This window comes from Dendrobium catenatum, unplaced genomic scaffold (genome assembly GCF_001605985.2).
Source record: "Dendrobium catenatum unplaced genomic scaffold, ASM160598v2 fragScaff_scaffold_1035, whole genome shotgun sequence".
Lineage (NCBI taxonomy): Eukaryota > Viridiplantae > Streptophyta > Magnoliopsida > Asparagales > Orchidaceae > Dendrobium > Dendrobium catenatum.
In genome coordinates this window covers 287,721-307,360 of record NW_021319497.1, presented here as the reverse complement: position 1 = coordinate 307,360, position 19,640 = coordinate 287,721, and the positions used below count along the sequence as shown (strand labels likewise).

General features: G+C 41.2%; 1 protein-coding gene across 13 annotated transcripts in view; it reads left to right on the top strand.

Moving 5' to 3' along the window:
* The window catches only part of LOC114580463 (calmodulin-2-like), a 49,456-nt gene extending 29,855 nt beyond the window's left edge, over positions 1–19,601 (top strand). For 9 of the 13 annotated variants that reach the window (XR_003701870.1, XR_003701869.1, XR_003701868.1 and 6 more), the window contains one exon: positions 29–103. The gene's annotated coding sequence lies outside the window, so the exon portion shown is untranslated. Of the gene's footprint in view, positions 1–28; positions 179–19,308; positions 19,441–19,515 lie in introns of those variants that run through there. The other 4 variants (XR_003701871.1, XR_003701872.1, XR_003701865.1 and 1 more) reach the window with 3 other exon arrangements.
* The last annotated feature ends 39 nt before the right edge of the window (positions 19,602–19,640 follow it).

The window sequence follows — 19,640 nt, the reverse complement described above, 5'->3', positions numbered from 1 at the left end:
TCAATCGAAATTTTGAATTGACAAGCAGATAAGTGGAGGACTTGTGGCTCCAAACAGATTGTGGACAAATCAAATCGATACGTGGATCGTATTAAAAAACATACCAAAAATAACTGTGCTCGATAATGGTTTAATAGACGGCAAAGGCATCATATGGTGGGATTGCTTGTCCAAAAATGTAAGCTAATCTAGCTATTAGCAAATTCATACTTATTTGTAATTTGCCTTCAAATTTTTGCTTAACTGGTTTCTATTTTCTTCTCATGCTTTCCACTGACAGCAATGCAGGTATGCACCATATATAAGTATGAATATATCACTATTTCCAGTGTGCTTGATTGGAATCTTTCAAAACTTCCGAATTCAATTTCAATGTATTCAAGGTCATATCAGTTTCTTTCGAGATCAACTTAATATCACCCAGGCAGATCTTATCCAAAAGGGTATCCTTTAGGAGACTAGGATCAGGAAGGACTAAGGTATCAATGCCTATAGGTTTTAAATCTCCTAACTCAGGGTTTAAGTTATGCAGGGAGTCTAAATCAATCAGTTCAGTTTCATCCTCAAAGAAATCCTCGTTCTCTCTAATATCCTTATTATCCACGAAATGGATGTACTCAGTTTTAGGTTCAAGGGGCTTTTTCTTTGTAATGCATATTTTGGTTAAAATGACACTGGTAGGGTCAAGAACTGGGGAGGCTAAAGGTTGGGTAGCCTCTGAATTCTCCTTGATTTGAAAGGTGGTCAAGTCATCCACAAAGTGAGGTAAATTAGGAGTCACCACGCAGAGAGGACGCTTGCTCAAACAAGGTTGATTTGGATGGCTAGGAGTCGGCCCAAGTGGGGAGTCATATGGGACCAATCCAACAGAAGACCCAATAGAGGGTCGGCCATCAAGGCTAGGAGAAAACCTACATGGTGGGAATCCTGATGTTATTAAAGGATGGGTGCTCTCGACCACAGTAATGTTCACAGTTTGTCCCAACAAAAGAGGTATGGTGGTGCTCTAGATGACGGTCACTAGGGGTAGGGGTCTTGAAAGTGCAACAATGAAAGGTTTGATGAATAAGGGGTGACCTAAGCTTAAAACTAGTTGGTTAGTCACTGGTAGAAGGTCGGTATTTTAAATTAAGTTCTCGCCTCATGTCTTTCCAATTAGAAGTATGGTACTCACCGCGAGACTCTTTATGATCTTCCAACCTTATCCAAAATTGAAGAGCCCTACCTTTTAGGTGAGACTTAGCGATGCTAACCTGATGGGACTCAGGGATATGACGTGATTCAAAATAGTCCTCTAATTGTCTAACCCATTCCCTAAAGTAATAAGGGTCCAAGGAACCATCAAAGGCGGGTAGACGGTAATGTGACTCTAAGTGAGGTTGTTGCGGCTTTAGGCTTAAGTCTAGATTGATAAGCAGTGTGGGAAATCTCCCGACTAACATGATTAATCGAGTGGGGTACGTACTTAGAGTGGGGAGAGTCAACATGCTTCTCCGTCATAGTTTTAATCATAGAGCCCACTAGGTTATTGTTGTCATCTAACTTCTTTTGAAGTCCTATCGGGTCTATTGGAAAGCGCTAAATGATGTTTAATGAAAAGTGGATGTAAGGGATATCATTTAGACACTAAGTTAGGCTCACTTAAACTCACTAAAGGGTGCAGAAATTGTTTGGACAGTGAGCTACACTAGTGGTTTAAGTAACCTAGGCACTTAGGAAGGTTGCTAAGGCTTGGACAGCACTAAGACACTCAATGAAATGCTCCTAATGCAACTAAATGGTGCAGATTTTGTGTGGACAGCAAACCACAACAGTTGGTGAAGATGCTTAGGTGTTTAGGATGGGTTTTGGGAAGTGGACAGCACCTAAACACTAGGTTAGGTTCACCAAAAGCCCTCTAAATGCTGCAGAAATTTTCGAGACAGCAAGCTATAAAGAATTTTTAAGTAACCTAGACAACTAGGGATGTTATTGTAACAAGGAAAACACTTAAACAATGAAATAGACTTGCTTAAAGTGATGTAAACGGTGCAGGAATTAAATGGGCAGCAAGGAAAAACAGACAATTAAAATAACTAGGCAATGGTATGCATGCAAACGAGTTTTGGAAAGGTTAACTAGACTCATAGGAACTTCTAGCACATGCAATATATGCTTACCATGCTCTGATACCAAGATGATGTGAAACATGTTGGAGCTACTTGAGAAATTATAGTGATTAATTGACCAAAACGTGCCGATATAGAATTATTTCTTGCAATAAAGATTGATTTTGGAATTCAAAATTTTTAACTTGCTTCGGCAAAGAAGTGCTATTGAGATTAGCCAAACAATTTAATCAAAAATTCAAAACAATAGTAGACGTTACATGCTCATAACAAAACCCAACACTTAATAATGAGAAGTTCACCTTAAGCACCTTCTCACTCTTCCACTCTTAGGCTTTAGTGGAGAAATATACCCTATAAAGAAGGAGATTACCACTAACAAGATGGCGCCGAAGATCTTCGTTGATGGAGAAGTAGTCGATAGTGGAGGAGGCGGCGGGTGACTGTTGATGAGCCAAGGCGTCTTTGGGTTTTGAAGATCAATCGTCCCCACTAGACAGTAGAAGGTGTGATTGACGTAGTCTTCCACCGATTTGTCGTACTCCAAGTCGGGCTCGTAGAAAGGGGAGCAGAGAATGCCGATTTCCCCGAGGGCGTTGTAAGCGAGGCCATGATCGACCTCAGGATCGGCCATGCACCAATGACAATGAGGTTGGGAGAGAAGGACGCCTTCTTCTCTTGGCTTCAAGTCTCATGAGCAAACTAGGGTTTCCCAAGAGAGAGGATGCGAGGTAATGGGGGCGGCCAAAGTGGGGAGAAGGGGATGAGCGGTTTGGGTGTGAGCTTGGATTAGGTTAGAAGAGGAGAGGGAAATTAATAAAAAAATATGAAATTAATTTCAGATTTTTAAGTGGATTTGGCGGGATTTAATTTGAATTTTGAATTCAAATTAAAGTGGGAGGGAGCCTTAATATGAAGCAATAAGATTGAGCCCATTAATGGGTAGGCCGGCGGTATGAAGAGGAGGGAGGGAGTTGTGGGGAGAGTTTTATGAGTTTCCAAAACAACGCATGGGAATTAGGAAATATGTCATGAAATTCAATTTAATTTGAATTTCAAATAGACTTGAATTTATGCACTTTCCTAATTAAGATTTGCAAATAAGGAAAGTTTTTGAAATTTGAATTTCAAATTTCAAATTGAGGTAATTACTTTCCTTTTATCTTGGAGCTAATTTAGGAAGGGAGTTATAATGATTGAAATCATCATAATGGAATGGTTTAATGGGTGGGCCGGCGATGGAGCTTGAAGAAAGGGTTTCGGCCGGCGGTGGGGATGGGTAAGGTTTAGCGTCAAAGGATTTGAGGATGGCATGAAGGTGGCCGGTGGGTTGGGTAGAGAGGTATGTGGCCGGCGGCTTGGGAGGAAGCTAGGGGTCGGCGGGTGGAGGAAGGAAGAAAGGGGAAGGATGAGATAGACCACGAGTCACGGACTCTTCCAATGACTGGTGGGTATTACGCCCGCCCTTACCTCGGGCTCTCTATCTTCTCTCTAACGCACACACAAGATGAAGAAGACAAACATAAACTTTTCATCCAAATATTCATCATCTTTTTACAAAGAGGCCACTATATATAGGCCTCTATTAAAACAGGAATTTGAGAGGGAAAAGCTTGTCTTTATTCATTACAATCTTCCCTATTTATAGATCTATATAAGATATCCTAATGAGGAAATAATAAAATACATAAAATTTCTAATAAAATCTTTCCTAAATTCGTTCCTTCATTAAGGCGTGATCCATGAGAGCATCGCACGGATTGATCTTTGTGTCCGTCGGATCCTCTGTATTGGAAACAGCTAGATTTCAACACTCCCTCTCAAGCTGGGAAATATGGATCTATCATCTCAGCTTGTCAATCATTCTAAGAAACGAAGAATTGTCCGATCCTTTAGTAAGGATATCTGCAAGTTGATCGTTTGATGATACATGGTCGACACTTACTAGACCACCGTCTAGTTTTTCTTTAATAAAATGTTTGTCTATTTCTATGTGCTTGGTCCTATCGTGCTGGACTGGATTGTGGGCTATGTTGATTGCTGATTTGTTGTCACAATGTAGCTTCATGGGCTCATCCCACTTAACTTTTAAGTCTTCTAGGATTATTTTGATCCATAGTAGCTCATATATTCTCAAGGTCATAGCTCAATATTCTGCTTCTGCACTGGATCTTGCCACCACATTCTGTTTCTTGCTCTTCCATGCAACTACGTTACCTCCAAGAAATGTGCAATACCCAGAGGTAGATCTTCTATCAACTGGTGATCCTGCGTAGTCAGCATCCGTGTATACTTCTAGGGTTATTCCACAATCTCTCTTAAAGAGAATCCCTTTTCTCGGTCTTCCTTTAAGGTAGTGCAATATCCTATCTACCGCTTGCATGTGAATCTGTTTTGGATTATGCATAAACTGACTGACCATGCTTACAACAAATGTTATATATTTGGTCTAGTGTGATAGAGGTAGATCAATTTCTCTACAAGTCTCTGGTAGGCCCCTTTATCTACATCTGGATCTTCTTTAACTTCCCCCAGTTTAAGATTATGTTCTACTGGTGTTGGTGCTGGTTTATAAGCTAGTTTACCTGTTTCTTTTAGAAGATCTTTGATATATTTCTGTTGTGAAATGAAGATTCCTTTGCTGGAGTGAGCTACTTCAATTCCGAAAAAGTATTTTAGTCTACCAAGTTTTTTGATGTGAAATTCCTTAGTAAGACTTTTTCTTAAACTGACTTTCTCCTCTTCATTATCTCGAGTTAAAATAATGTCATCAACATACACTAATAATATTGTGGCTCCCCATGAGTTTGAATGTTTAAAGAATAATGTATGATCACCTTGACTCTATCGATATCCATTCAGGAGCATGAATTTAGAGAATCTTCCGAACCAGGCCCTAGGTGATTGTTTGAGCCTATATAGAGCCTTTTTCAGTCTGTACACCCTGTTATCTTCAATTTTTTTTTTAAACCCTGGTGGTATCTCCATAAATATCTCTTCCTCTAAATCCCCATACATGAATGCATTTTTTACATCCAATTGTTCCAGATGTCAGTTTTACTTGGCTGCTAGTGAGAGTAGTATTCGGACAGTATTCATTTTGGCTACAGGTGCAAACGTTTCTTGGTAGTCAATGCTATATGTTTGAGTGAACCCTTTTGCCACCAGTCTTGCCTTATATCTCTCTAGTGTGCCATCAGCTTTGTATTTTACTGAGAACACCCATTTGCAGCCAATCGGGTTTTTTCCCTATCGGTAGATTGACGATCTCCCATGTTTTGTTCTTTTCCAGGGCCTGCATTTCATCCTTCATGGCATTTTTTCAATTTTTATCATATAAGGCCTCAGAAATATCTTTAGGAATATGGATATCTTCTAATGTAACAAAAAAATTTTTGTGTGACGATGAGAATTTGTTGAAGAATATAGAGTTGTTTATAGGGTATAAGGGAGGTGGTGAGCTTACCTTATTTCCAGGAGATGGTTCAGATTCTTGAATCTGCTTTGGAGCACACCTTGAGCTTGTACGTCTGGAGTAAACCTTTCCAAATCTAATGATAGATTTGTCATTTATTTTTCCATCTTGAGTTTCAGGTAGATTGTTTTGAGGTGGTGGAGGAAGGTCAAGAGGTGCTAGTTCAATTTCCTCATCTTCCTCAAGTTTAATCTCTCCCTGAAGATGAGGTTTGGAAAAATAGGATTTTTGCTCATCAAATGTAACATCAATAGAGACAAGAATTTTTCTTGTGGATGGATGATAACACTTATAACCTTTTTAGGTAGCTAAATAGCCAATAAAGATGCATTTGAGTGCTCTTGGATCTAACTTTCCTCTCTCCTGGCTGTGAATATGAACATAAGCAGAGCATCCAAAGATTTTGGGCACAAGATTCTGATGGGTTCGAAACTCTGGGTAAAAAGAGGACAAAATTTCCATTGGAGTTTTTAGTCCTAAGGCTGTTGAAGGTAATCGGTTTATGAGATAGGCTGCAGTTAAAAGAGCTTCCCCCCAATAAGATTTGAGTGTATTGTAGTGAAATAGGAAGGCTCAGGTAGAGGCTAGAAGGTGACCATTTTTCCTCTGTGCAACCCCATTTTGTTGTGGGGTGTGAACACATGAGGACTCATGGATGATTCCTTCACTCTGGAAGTATGAGGAAAGGGTTTGGTTGAAATAATCTTTTGCATTATTGGAGCGGAATCTTCTTATTTTTATCCCGAATTGATTTTCGATCATGGTATGAAAAATGGGAAGAATGGTGCTAACATCAGATTTATTTTTAAGGAGATAGATCCAAGAGACTCTAGTGCAATCATCAATGAATGACACAAACCAGCGTGCCCCAGAGATATTGGGATTTTTTTAGGGTCCCCATATATCACTATGAATAAGATAGGAAGGAGTGTCACATCTCTCACTTTTGTTTGAGAATGAGGTTCTTTTATGTTTAACCAACTCACAGGTTTCACAATGAAAATTTTTATTTTCTAATTTTTTAAAAAGTTGTGGATACATATGTCTTAGGACATCAAACGATAGGTGTCCTAATCTATAATGATGAAGCCAAATAGTGGAATTCCTATTGTGGGTTTCAAAAATTCGGCCTCGGCCTCCACTCGCTTTTCTTATTCGGCGAGGGAGTTTTAACGAACTAAGTTCCGAGGTAAATTTTGGAAGTCAGATGGGTTTGAAGATAAGACACTACCCAGAGATTTCGCCCTCATTTGGTGAGGACTTTATGATCTGAGTTCTGGTTTCCTATAAGCGCAAGCCCCTATAGTTAATTACCCCTCTCGATCACGAGAGAGAACTTTCGATTAAGGCTAGTCATCAATGAGATACGTATAGAGAATACGTGTATCTGGCATATAGTAGCAGCATAGGTTTCGGATATTGGAAATTGAGTTTAGATTTGGGCATTTGGAAAAGTTTGGAAAGTTTGGAAATAATTGGGAATTTGGAGATTTTGATATTTAAAAAAAGAAATTTCACCATCTGGAACTTAAAGCCGATGGTGGGGGAATGGATGATAGACCCGATCAAGATCCCATGGTTCCGTCGTCCCAGGCCATCATGGTCCTTGGTCTACTTAGTCAGAGGAGGTAGTCAACCCAACCTGACAGAAGGATCCTTGTCGGCAGCCATGGGTTGCTTCGTCCAAGGGAACCTTGTAGACCGAGGTTGAGATATAGAGTTGTTTATAGGGTATAAGGGAGGTGGTGAGCTTACCTTATTTCCAGGAGATGGTTCAGATTCTTGGATCTGCTTTGGAGCACAGCTTGAGCTTGTACGTTTGGAGTAAACCTTTCCAAATCTAATGATAGCTTTGTCATTTGTTTTCCCATCTTGGGTTTCAGGTGGATTGTTTTGAGGTGGTGGAGGAAGGTCAAGAGGTGCTAGTTCAGTTTCTTCATCTTCCTCAAGTTCAATCTCCCCCTGAAGATGAGGTTTGGAAAAATAGGATTTTTGCTCATCAAATGTAACATAAATAGAGACAAGAATTTTTCTTGTGGGTGGATGATAACACTTATAACCTTTTTGGGTAGCTGAATAGCCAATAAAGATGTATTTGAGTGCTCTTGGATCTAACTTTCCTCTCTCCTGGCTGTGAATATGAATATAGGCAGTGCATTCAAAGATTTTGGGCGCAAGATTCTGATGAGATAGGCTGCAGTTAAAGGAGCTTCCCCCCAATAGGATTTTGGTGTATTGTAGTGAAATAAGAATGCTCGGGTGGAGGCTAGAAGGTGACCATTTTTCCTCTTTGCAACCCCATTTTGTTGTGTTATGTGAACACATAAGGACTCATGGATGATCCCTTCACTCTGGAAGTATGAGGAAAGGGTTTGGTTGAAATAATCTTTTGCATTATCGGAGCAGAATCTTCTTATTTTTACCCCGAATTGATTTTTGATCATGGTATGAAAGATGGGAAGAATGGTGTTAATATCATATTTATTTTTAAGGAGATGGATCCAAGAGACTCTAGTTCAATCATCAATGAATGACACAAACCAGCGTGCCCCAGAGATATTAGGAATTTTTTAGGGTCCCCATATATCAATATGAATAAGGTAGAAATGAGTGTCACATCTCTCACTTTTGTTTGGGAATGAGGTTCTTTTATGTTTAGCCAACTCACAGGTTTCACAATGAAAATTTTTATTTTCTAATTTCTGAAAAAAGTTGTGGATACATATGTCTTAGGACATCAAACGATGGGCGTCCTAATCTATAATGATGAAGCCAAATAGTAGAATTCATATCGACTAGGGATAACATAGAGCAACTATTTTTAGATTGATTTGATTCTTCCAGGTAGTACAATCATGCTCTCTCCATAGCAAGTCCAATCTTCTTCCCCGATCTCTGGTCCTGAAATAAGCAATAAGTAGGGTTAAATGAGGCTCGACAATTATGATCATTGGTAAGTTTTTGTATTGATATTAGATTTGTGGATAATTGTGGTACGTGGAGGACATTTTTCATGGTGAGTGAGGGAGACAATATTATGTTCCTTGGCCAGCTACCGTGGTAAGAGAACCATCAGCAATGATGATTTTCTTGTTGTTTGGGCAAGGAGTATAGTTTATGAGGTGGGTAGGTGAGTGGGTCATGTGATCTGTGGCTCCTGAATCAAAGATCACAGTCAAGTATCGCTTCCCAATCCCTCGCCTTGATGACATGCTAGACATGATGACAGGGGCCACACTTTTCTCCAAGATTGACCTCAAGTGGCTACCACCAAATTAGGATCCGCCCGGGGGATGAATGGAAGACCGCGTTAAAAACCAAAGATGGATTGTACGAATGGACAGTAATGCCTTTTGGATTGAGTAACGCACCTAGCACTTTCATGAGAGTAATGACTCAGATCCTTAAACCTTTGCTTGGAAAATTTGTTGTAGTATACTTCGATGATATTCTGATCTACAGTCGTTCGGTGGAACAACATTTGAATCACCTACAGCAAGTCTGTGAAATTTTGAAGAAAGAACAAATGTATGCCAACCCTAAGAAATGAACTTTCCTAACAAATCAAGTAACTTTTCTTGGATTTATTATTTCTTCCCACGGCATATCTGCTGACCCCGAAAAGGTGTGAGCAATCAACGAATGGCCTGAACCAAAGAATATTAGAGATGTCAGGAGTTTTCACGGACTGGCCACATTTTATAGGAGATTTATCATGAACTTTAGCACCATAGTGGGTCCCATAACTGATTGTTTAAAGAAAGGAGAATATGTCTGGATGACATCGGCCACCAAGGCTTTTGAGGAAATAAAACAGAAAATGGTTGAGCACCAGTCATGCGACTACCAGACTTTTCGAAAGTCTTTGAAGTAACTTGCGACGCATCTGGCATAGGAATAGGAGTATTATCCCAAGAAGGACACCCGGTTGCCTACTTCAGTGAGAAATTAAATGACATCAGGCAACGATACTCCACCTACGATAAGGAATTTTACGCCATAGTTCAATCCCTCAGGTACTGGAGACATTACCTGCTTCCCTAAGAATTTGTTATCTTTTCGGACCATGAAGCTTTACGATATATCAATTCACAGAAGAAACTGAATGCCCGACATGGAAGATGGGTTGAATTCTTACAAGAATACACTTACACCATTAGGCACAAAGCAGGTTCTGAAAACAAGGCTGCCGATGCACTAAGTCGTAGAATGATGGTTGCTCGTGAGATGAGAACGGAAGTGGTTGGTTTCGAGCAAATTAAAGAAAACTATTCTGACTGCCCCAATTTTGGAGAAACCTACTCTAAGCTAACAACTGGAGATGATCGTATCGTAGGAGATTTTATGTTAGAAGATGGATACTTGTTTAAAGCTCAAAAACTTTGCATTCCCACAACTTCACTTCGAGAATTTCTTGTGTGGGAATTACAGGCTGGAGGTTTAGCGGGTCACTTTGGTCAAGCCAAGACCATTGCAGCGGTTGAGAATCATTTTTACTGGCCAAGTCTTAAGAGGGACGTTAGCAGATTAGTAAGGCGGTGTCACACCTGTCAGTTGGCCAAACAACGGAAACAAAACACTGGCCTTTACACACCTCTTCCCGTGCCTAACCAACCTTGGCAGGACGTCAGCATGGACTTTGTTTTAGGGCTACCCAAGACCGTTAGGAAACATGACTCGGTCTGTGTAGTTGTAGATAGGTTTTCTAAGATGGCCCATTTTCTCCCGTGCTCCAAAACTTTTGATGCATCTAAAGTAGCCAAACTGTACTTTGATGAAATTGTGAGACTTCACGGGCTGCCTAAAACCATAGTCTCGGACCGAGATGTGAAATTTACCAGTTATTTTTGGAAGACATTATGGCATAAAATGGGGACCAAACTGCAATTCTCTACCGCCTTTCACCCCCAAACTGACGGTCAAACTGAAGTAATGAATAGGAGTTTAGGAAATCTGTTAAGGACCTTGGTTGGAGAAAACATTAGGGACTGGGACTCTAAGTTGCCTATAGCTGAATTTGCCTACAATAACTCTGTGAACCGAACTACTGGTCTTAGCCCTGCTAAAATAGTGTACGGGTACCTCCCCAACCAACCCATTGACTTGATTCCCATGAGCACTAGAGTTAGAACATCCGAGTCAGCATCATCATATGCATCGCATCTACAGGAGTTACATAAAGAAATTAAAAAGAAAATTGAGCAAAGTAATGCAAATTATAAATTTATGGCTAATCATAAAAGAAGAGCTAAAGGATTTGAAATTGGAGACTTTGTGATGGTTCGGATCCGTCCGGAGCGCTTTCCTCCTGGATCCGCAAAGAAGCTGCATGCGAGAAGCGCCGGACCGTTCAAGATAATTTTAAAGGTGAATGACAATGCATACGTACTAGACCTTCCCGAAGGTTTCAACATTAATCCCACATTTAACATAGAAGATTTAGTAACATTCGAGGGACCAGAATTTAACCCATGCAATCCACTTACAAATGAGCCTTGTGTGACCATACCTGGTGAGATCTCCAGCCTTCCTCCACTCCCAAATTTACCCCCCTTACCCAATGCGGAGATAGTTGAAGCCATATTAGATGATGAGATCATTACTACGAAAGGAGGCGAACGTCGAAGGTACTTAGTTCACTAGAAAGGGACCCCGACGATGGAGGATACGTGGGTTGACCGAGAGGAGCTGCAGAGTCTATACCCAGACCTTCTAGAGTGGTACGAGAGCTCTAGAGACACTCACTCGACAGGGTCGAGTTTTCTCCCACCTGGGGAGAATGATGAGGACATCGACAGACGCTACCGACATGTTTATCGCCGGCGAAACCACAGATCGACGGCCACGATTCAGCTCCTCTACTTTTGATTTAGATGTCATGATGTATTTTTATTATTGTCTTGTTTTATTTACTGTCTTTCTATTTTACCCCTGTGGGGAGTTATTTTATCATTGTAGCCCAGAGTGCAATTTGGTATTTTCTCTTTGTATGAGTTGAGACCTATATATAGTGGTCTCATGTATTGTTTTAAAGTTAATGAATATTTGAATCAAATTTTGTGTTATCTTCTTCTTCTTGCATGAGAGCTAGAGAAGGGTGATTGAGCTCGAGGTGAGCGTGTGCAATACCCACCAGTCGTTGGAAGCGTCCTCGACTCGTGGTTCATGTTATCTTCTTGTTCTCTTTTTTTTTTCTAAATTTCGATTCTCTTTTCTCCACTTTAACCTCCACACGAGATCCAATCACCCACCACTTTACCCCCTCGTTTCCTCCACCACAACCCCCACTACGTCAAGAAATTCCCTAACCCAACGGCAAGCCTCCCTCCTCCTTTGGCCGCCGGCCACCTCCATGCCCAAGCCATGATGGGGAAGTTAATTCTCCTAACGGCTCCTTGATTGTAGCCTAGCCATAAATTTAGGAGTTACTGATTTTTGAATTTCAAAAACTTTCCATATTTGTCAAATTCCAAAAAAGGAAAGTTTTGAAATTTATCCAATTCAAATTTCATAACATGAGGAGTTACTAATTTTCATCCTAGGTGGCAACAACCTATTTGGAAAGTGCGTAATTGCTCCCTAACCTCCGTCCCCTCTCTCCTAGCCGCCGGCCCCATCAAAGGGGGAATCCCCTTTAAGGCTAGTTAATGACAATTAAAACTCTTGATTCAAATTTCAAATTCAATTTAACTCCCTTCAAATTTACTTGAAATCTGAAATTAAATTCATATTTTAGTAAATCTCTCCCCTCCCTCACCCATGCCGCCGGCCACCTAAGGAGGAATCCCATTAATGCAATTTTAATGCATTCATTACACCTAATTCAAAATCCGAATTCAAATTATTCTCCCTCTAAATTTAATTAAATCTGAAATTAAACTCAGATTTTGATTAAAACTTCCCCACACCTCCTCATCACCTAATCTCCTAACCCTAGCCGCCTCTCACACTCCATAGCCGCCCCTCCTTTGCTCATTTCCCCACCTTAGGCCGGCCCTCTCTTTATCCCCTTGAGAGGTTGAGACAACAGAAGAAGACGACAACATCTCCCCCACCCACTTCAATGTTGAATGGAGGACCCCGAGCTTGAGTGGGGTCTTGTGTTCAACGCCGACGGAAGCATCAACATCCTACGATCTCCGTGCTTCGACGTAGGTTTTGAAGACGAAACCACCGTGGAAGAATATTTGGAGAGAGTCGTCCCGATCCTTGCAAGCATCTTCGACCTACGATTTTCAAATTACAATTGGAGTCTCGACGGCCACCTACGACATCCATCCCCACCGTCTACCTTTCCTCCGACGAAGTTCTTCGGCGCCTTCTCTCTAGTGGTAATATCCTTCATCGCTTGGATCTTCTCTCTCCGCTAAAAGCCTACTAATATTTGAGTGAGACGGTCACGAGGTGAAATTCTCGTTGTTAAACGTTGGGTTTTTGTTAATTGTACTTTGCATTTAAATCTCCTTGGATTTTGAATGAATTGTTTTGGTTAATCTCTATTGCATATCTTTGGGCCTAAGCAAGTTAATACTTTCGAATTCCTAAGTCAAATTTTATGTGTTAGCTTTCAATTTGTAACGAGCAACACTTTAATCTCTTCTCTTTTTAATTTCTAAAATAACTCCTAGTAGTTTCACATCACTAGTACTTGACCTAGAGGAATCTAAGACCCATTCCCACACTAGGCAGTTTGACTCCCGACCAAACCAGTATCGAGCCTCCACCAGCCAGCCCCAAAACCGACCTACGAACTCGATAGGTAACCGACCCACTGCTAGCTCAGCCCCACCTCGTCCGGACTCTAAAAGTAAGCCCACCGAACGTGACCTTCCCAAAGCCAATTCTGGAACCAAATTTTATAGGTGTCAGGGGTATGGGCACATTGCGTCACAATGTTCCAGTCCCTATAAGGTCACCATAATAGAAGAGGTTGATAACGACGAGGAAGAACCTGAGACCGACTTAATTCATCATGTTGATGAAAAAGAAGATTCTTTCACTAAGGATGAACCTGTCACCCTGCAAGTCGTTAGATGCGCTTTGTCCCAGCCTAAACAGAGCGATGACTGGAGAAGAACTTCCATCTTCCATACCTTTACTAGGATCGGAGATAAGAAATGTAAGGTCATTATTGATAGTGGAAGTTGTATTAACGCTGTCTTTTCAGCAATGATTTCTAAATTAAACAATAAGGCCACACCTCACCCAAACCCTTATAAGGTTGCTTGGATTAACTCGACCTCTATGGAAATAAAAGATAGGAGCCTTATCCCACTTGAGTTTACTGGATATCAAGAGAAGATTTGGTGTGACGTGCTGACGATGGATGTGGGCCAAATTATTCTTGGTCGCCCCTGGCTGTTCGACAATGACGTCCATATTTATGGGAGGACGAACACCTGTATATTTGAGCACAACGGAAAGAAAATTAAGTTGATTCCCTCAGCCTAAGTCCAACAAGGGTGAAATTAAGACTGCTCCACCTAAAACCAATAAGGGCCTACACCTTGTAACTGCTAAAGAACTGGATATAGAATTTAACCAAGGATCCCCTATGTACGCCCTGGTAGCTAGGGAAGTTAATAATTATCAGGGGGGCCTGTCCCTGAAGAGATTAAGCCTCTTTTAGAAGCTTTTGCCGATGTCTTCCCAGAAGATTTACCTGACCAACTCCTACCCCTTAGGGACATCCAACATGTCATTGATTTAGTACCTGGAGCATCCCTGCCTAACCTCCCTCACTATCGGATGAACCCAACGGAGCACACTGAATTAAAAAGACAAGTAGAGGAACTTCTACAACGTGGATTTATCAAAGAGAGCCTTAGCCCGTATGCCGTTCCTGCCCTTTTAACTCCCAAGAAAGACGGTTCTTGGAGAATGTGTGTTGATAGTCGTTCTATTAACAAGATTACTGTGAAATATCGTTTTCCGATCCCGCGACTAGATGATATGTTAGACATGATGACTGGAGCAACACTGTTCTCAAAAGTTAATCTCAAAAGCGGATATCATCAGATCAGAATTCGCCCGAGTGATGAATGGAAAATGGCCTTTAAAACAAAAGACGGATTGTATGAATGGATGGTTATGCCCTTTGGTCTTAGTAACGCTCCTAGCACCTTCATGCGAATTATGACCCAAGTCCTTCGACCTTTTCTCGAAAAATTCTTGGTCGTCTACTTCGATGATATCTTGATCTATAGCAAATCGGTAGACCAACATTTGGAACACTTGAAGCAGGTCTGTGAGATTTTGAGGAAAGAACAACTGTATGCAAACCCTCAGAAATGTGTGTTTCTTACTGATAGTGTTACCTTTCTCGGATTCATAATTTCATCTCGAGGAATTTCAGCTGACCCCAAGAAGGTTAGAGCAATCAATGAGTGGCCGGAGCCTAGAAGTATCAGAGATGTTCGGAGTTTCCACGTATTGGCCACATTTTATAAGAGGTTTATTAGAAACTTTAGCACTATAGTGGCACCCATAACCGACTGCCTCAAGAAAGGAGAATTCCATTGGACTTTAGCTGCCACGAAGGCTTTCGAGGATATTAAAAAGAAAATGGTTGAAGCCCCTGTTATGCGTCTCCCTGATTTTTCTAAAGTCTTTGAAGTAACATGTGACGCATCAGGAATTCGGATAGGAGGTGTTCTTTTTCAAGAAGGACACCCAGTGGCATATTTTAGCGAAAAGTTAAACGACATTCGTCAGAGGTACTCTACCTATGACAAGGAATTTTATGCGGTCATCCAATCCCTTAGATACTGGAGACACTACTTATTGCCACAAGAATTTGTGATATTCTCGGATCACAAGGCCTTAAGATACATCAATTCACAAAAGAAACTCGATGCCCGCCATGGTCGTTGGGTTGAATTCCTACAAGAGTACACTTACACTATTAGGCACAAGGCTGGATCTGAGAATAAAGCCGCGGATGCCCTTAGCAGGAGGCTGATGATTACTCAAGAAATGAGAACTGAGGTTACCGGATTTGAACGCATTAAGAAGGATTACTTGGACTGCCCGGATTTCAAAGAAACTTACTCCCTACTGACCAGCGGAGAAGATCAAATAATAAATGATTTCCTAGTAGAAGATGGCTATTTGTTCAAGTCACAGAGACTTTGTATTCCCAACACTTCACTACGGGAATTTCTAGTTTGTGAGTTACATGTCGGAGGTCTAGCTGGTCACTTTGGCCAATCCAAAACTATTGCAGCACTAGAGAATCGATTCTTTTGGCCCACCCTTAAGCGCGACGTAGGCAAGCTTATAAAGAGATGTCACACCTGCCAGCTTGCCAAACAACGTAAGCAGAACACGGGCCTCTACACCCCACTCCCCGTACCAATTTTCCCTTGGCAGGATGTAAGTATGGACTTTGTTTTAGGTTTTCCCAAGACCATTAGAAAGCACGATTCAGTCTGCGTTGTCGTTGATAGAATCTCAAAGATGGCCCACTTCCTCCCCTGCTCTAAAACTTTTGATGCTTCTCGGGTTGCTAAGCTCTACTTTGACGAAATTGTAAGACTTCATGGGTTACCTAAGACTATTGTCTCTGATAGGGATGTTAAGTTCACAAGTTACTTTTGGAAAACGTTATGGCATAAGATGGGTACGAAATTACAGTTTTCCACAGCCTTCCACCCTCAGACCGACGGTCAGACGAAAGTCGTTAACATAAGTTTAGGAAACCTCTTAAGAACGTTAGTAGGTGAAAACCTTAGAGACTGGGATTCTAAGTTACCCATTGCCGAGTTTGCCTATAACAATTCTGTCAACCGAACCACGGGTCTGAGCCCTGCCGAGATTGTATACGGATACCAACCTAGGCAACCTATAGATCTAATTCCCATGGGTCCTAAGTCTAGACCATCTGAGTCAGCATCTGCATTTGCATCTCATTTACAAGAATTGCACAAAGAAATTAATAAAAGAATTGAACTGAGCAATGCTAACTATAAACTCACGGCGGACCTCAAGAAACGGTTTAAAGAATTTGAAGTGGGAGATTTTGTGATGGTTCGGATTTGTCCGGAGCAGTTCCCGCAAGGGACCGTTAAGAAACTACATGCGAGCGCGGGACCTTTCAAGATAATTTCCAAAATTAACAGTAATGCTTATGTGCTCGACCTTCCCGAAGGTTTTAACTTTAGCCTCACATTTAACATTGAAGATCTTGTAACCTACGAGGGACCGGATTTTAAGCCCACCAACCCATTACATGATGAGCCTTGTGCGTCCCCGCCTTGTGAGATTCCCAGCCTACCCCCACTTCCTAACATGCCCACTTTACCTACTACGGAAAGGATTGAAGCAATACTCAACGATGACATCATCTCCACTAAAGACGGTGGTCGCCGAAGGTACTTAGTTCAATGGGCAGGAAAGCCGGAGACGGAGAACGTGTGGATCGACCGAGATGAGCTGCAGAGATTGGACCCAGACTTGCTGGAGTGGTACGAGGCTTCTAGATACACTCGACGGGGTCGAGTTTTCCCCCACCTGGGGGGAATGATGGGGACATCAGATTTCGTCACGTGTACCATCGCCGGAGGCGCAGATCGACGGCCACGATCCAGAGTCTCTATTTTTGATGTATTCGCATTTTATGTTATTTCCTTTATTTTTCTAGTTTGCCCCTGAGGGCATTGTTTCGCTTATGTAGCCCTGAGGGCATTTACGTCATTTTATTTTATGTTTTTTTTCAGTCCTCTTTATATGAGGCATGATGGATTGTAATAGTTAGTTTTTGGATAAATGAAAATTTTCTTTTGATGATTCTCTTTGTGAGTTCACGGAGCCTCTACAAATCTCTTTGTGAGTTCTTGAAGAGGAGATCGTCGGAGATCTCTTCGTGAGTTCTATTGGTGGATTGGTATGCAAGGTTAGTCATTTGGAATTTCGTTATTTCTTTTCTCTCCAATCCTCTCTTCCCCCACTTAGCCGAAATTCCTTTCTCTTCTCTTTTCCCCACCACCACCCAAGCTCCACCGCCGGCCTCCCTTGACCGGCCCAGCCACCGGCGGCCCTCCCCTACAACCAAGCCGCCGACCATCCCTCCCAACCGCTCCCCACAGCCACCCCAATTCAGCCCATCAGCAAACCCGCTTCAGGCGTTGAGATCCCAGGCCAAAGCAATAAACTCTTTCCTATTTTACATTCCTTGCTAATTAGAACGTTGCCTGTTTTATTTCTTCCCAATTAACGGAATAAATCCAACGTGCCTAGAAGCAAGTTATTTAGGAAATCCTCCTGTAACAGCCAACCAGTGAATTAAATTACAGATTTGCTAATTCCTTGATTCTCTCTAGAGAGGCCACGTCATGGATCTGAGTGCTCTCTCAACTCCTCATGGGCCGGCCACTTCCTCCTCTTGTCTCTCTCCAATCAACATTTAATCACCACCTAAATGCTACTTAATTCCTTCCCTCTCTTTTGCTAATTCAAATTTCAAATTGTAATCTGAAATTAAGTTTCTATTCCTATTAAGAATCTGAAATTAATTTCAGATTTGGCTCTTCTCTATCCTAGAAATTTTTGCTTTTCCTCTTGGCTTCTCCACCGTAGCCGGCCACCTCTCTTCTTGGAACTCCTTGTGGTGACCACTCATCTTCACCTCCATGTTGTATGGCGGACCTCGAATTTGAATGGGGACTTGTGTTCGACGCCGACGATAACCTCGACATTCTACATTCGCCGTTCTTCGACACGGGATTTGATTCCGACGAAGATACCGTTGGAGATTACTTGGATCGGATCCTCCCGTCTCTCATCCGAGTCATCGACAGACAACGTCCAGACTCCGAGTGGATCATCGACGGCCGCCCACCCGCTCCTCCAAATCCGGCACCGGCGACGAGTCCTCTCGGGATTACTTGTCTTTTAGTAGCATCGTTGAGTTTACTTACAATCCTCCTCCGCTAGCCCATATTTTCGAGAGCAATGAAAGGACCTCAAGGTGAAGGATCAATATATTAAACGTGTGGTTTTGTTATCCTAGCTATTTGCATTACTTAAGTTTTATTGGATCTTATTGCACAAAGGTTCTGTAATCTTTAATTGTAGTCGACTATCATGGCTTAATTTCTCTCTACTTTTCTTGAACTTTATTTGAGTAAGCCAGATTTTTATAGTAAACGGCAAAGGAATATTCTATTATTAATCTCTAGCGTGCAATTCTTAATTTTGCATGATTGCATCACATCATTTAGTTCTTGAACATTATGAATATATCTTTAAATTGTGGGGAACTTAATAGCCTGCTTAGTGTTTATAAGAAATTTCATTTGCCATGCATGTACAGATTCTAGTTAGTAAGAGCTTATACTTTTTTTATGAATCGTGGTTTTCTACCTCATATGGATCTTAGCAGTCATGGCTTTGCTTGTTTGAGCTGATCTTACCATATGTTTGTAAAAGGTCAATTCCTTATAGTTCATCAATTGAATATTTGGTGCAATCTTTTCACTGTTCAGGAAGTTATTCAATTAAATCAGGTTTCATTTGGGACGGCTTTCTTTTTGCTCCTTAAAGCAGATTCCTAGTACAAAATTTTTAATTTTTCTATTAAAAAACTACTTTAAGATGTAATAATAAAGCCGTCCCAAACGAAACCTCAATCTCATAAAAGCTAGTATTCTATCCAAATAATTTTCATTTGAATTTAGTTTAAACTATGCAAAATCCAGCAAGCGCTTTCATTATTTGTTTTTTCAGGTTCATTCTTGTTCAAGAATAGACTGACACCTTCTAGGATACAGGATGAGAACCGGTACAACGCGGGAAGAGGTGCCCACTTGAACCTGAAACATGCAGAGAAAGCTCGGTTGATAGCAGTCAAAATTCCAGGTTTTTTAAGGCCTACACATCCTAGTTTCCTACCTTCATGTAATCTGCAAATACTAAATTTCTTCCTTGTTCCAGGCATTGTTGACAATTTGATAAGCAAAACATTTACCTGGGAATGTGAAATGAACGTGCTTTTCTTTTATGATGGGGTCAGTTTGATTTACTTCTCTTATAACTTCCGTAGTTATGCATGCATTTTT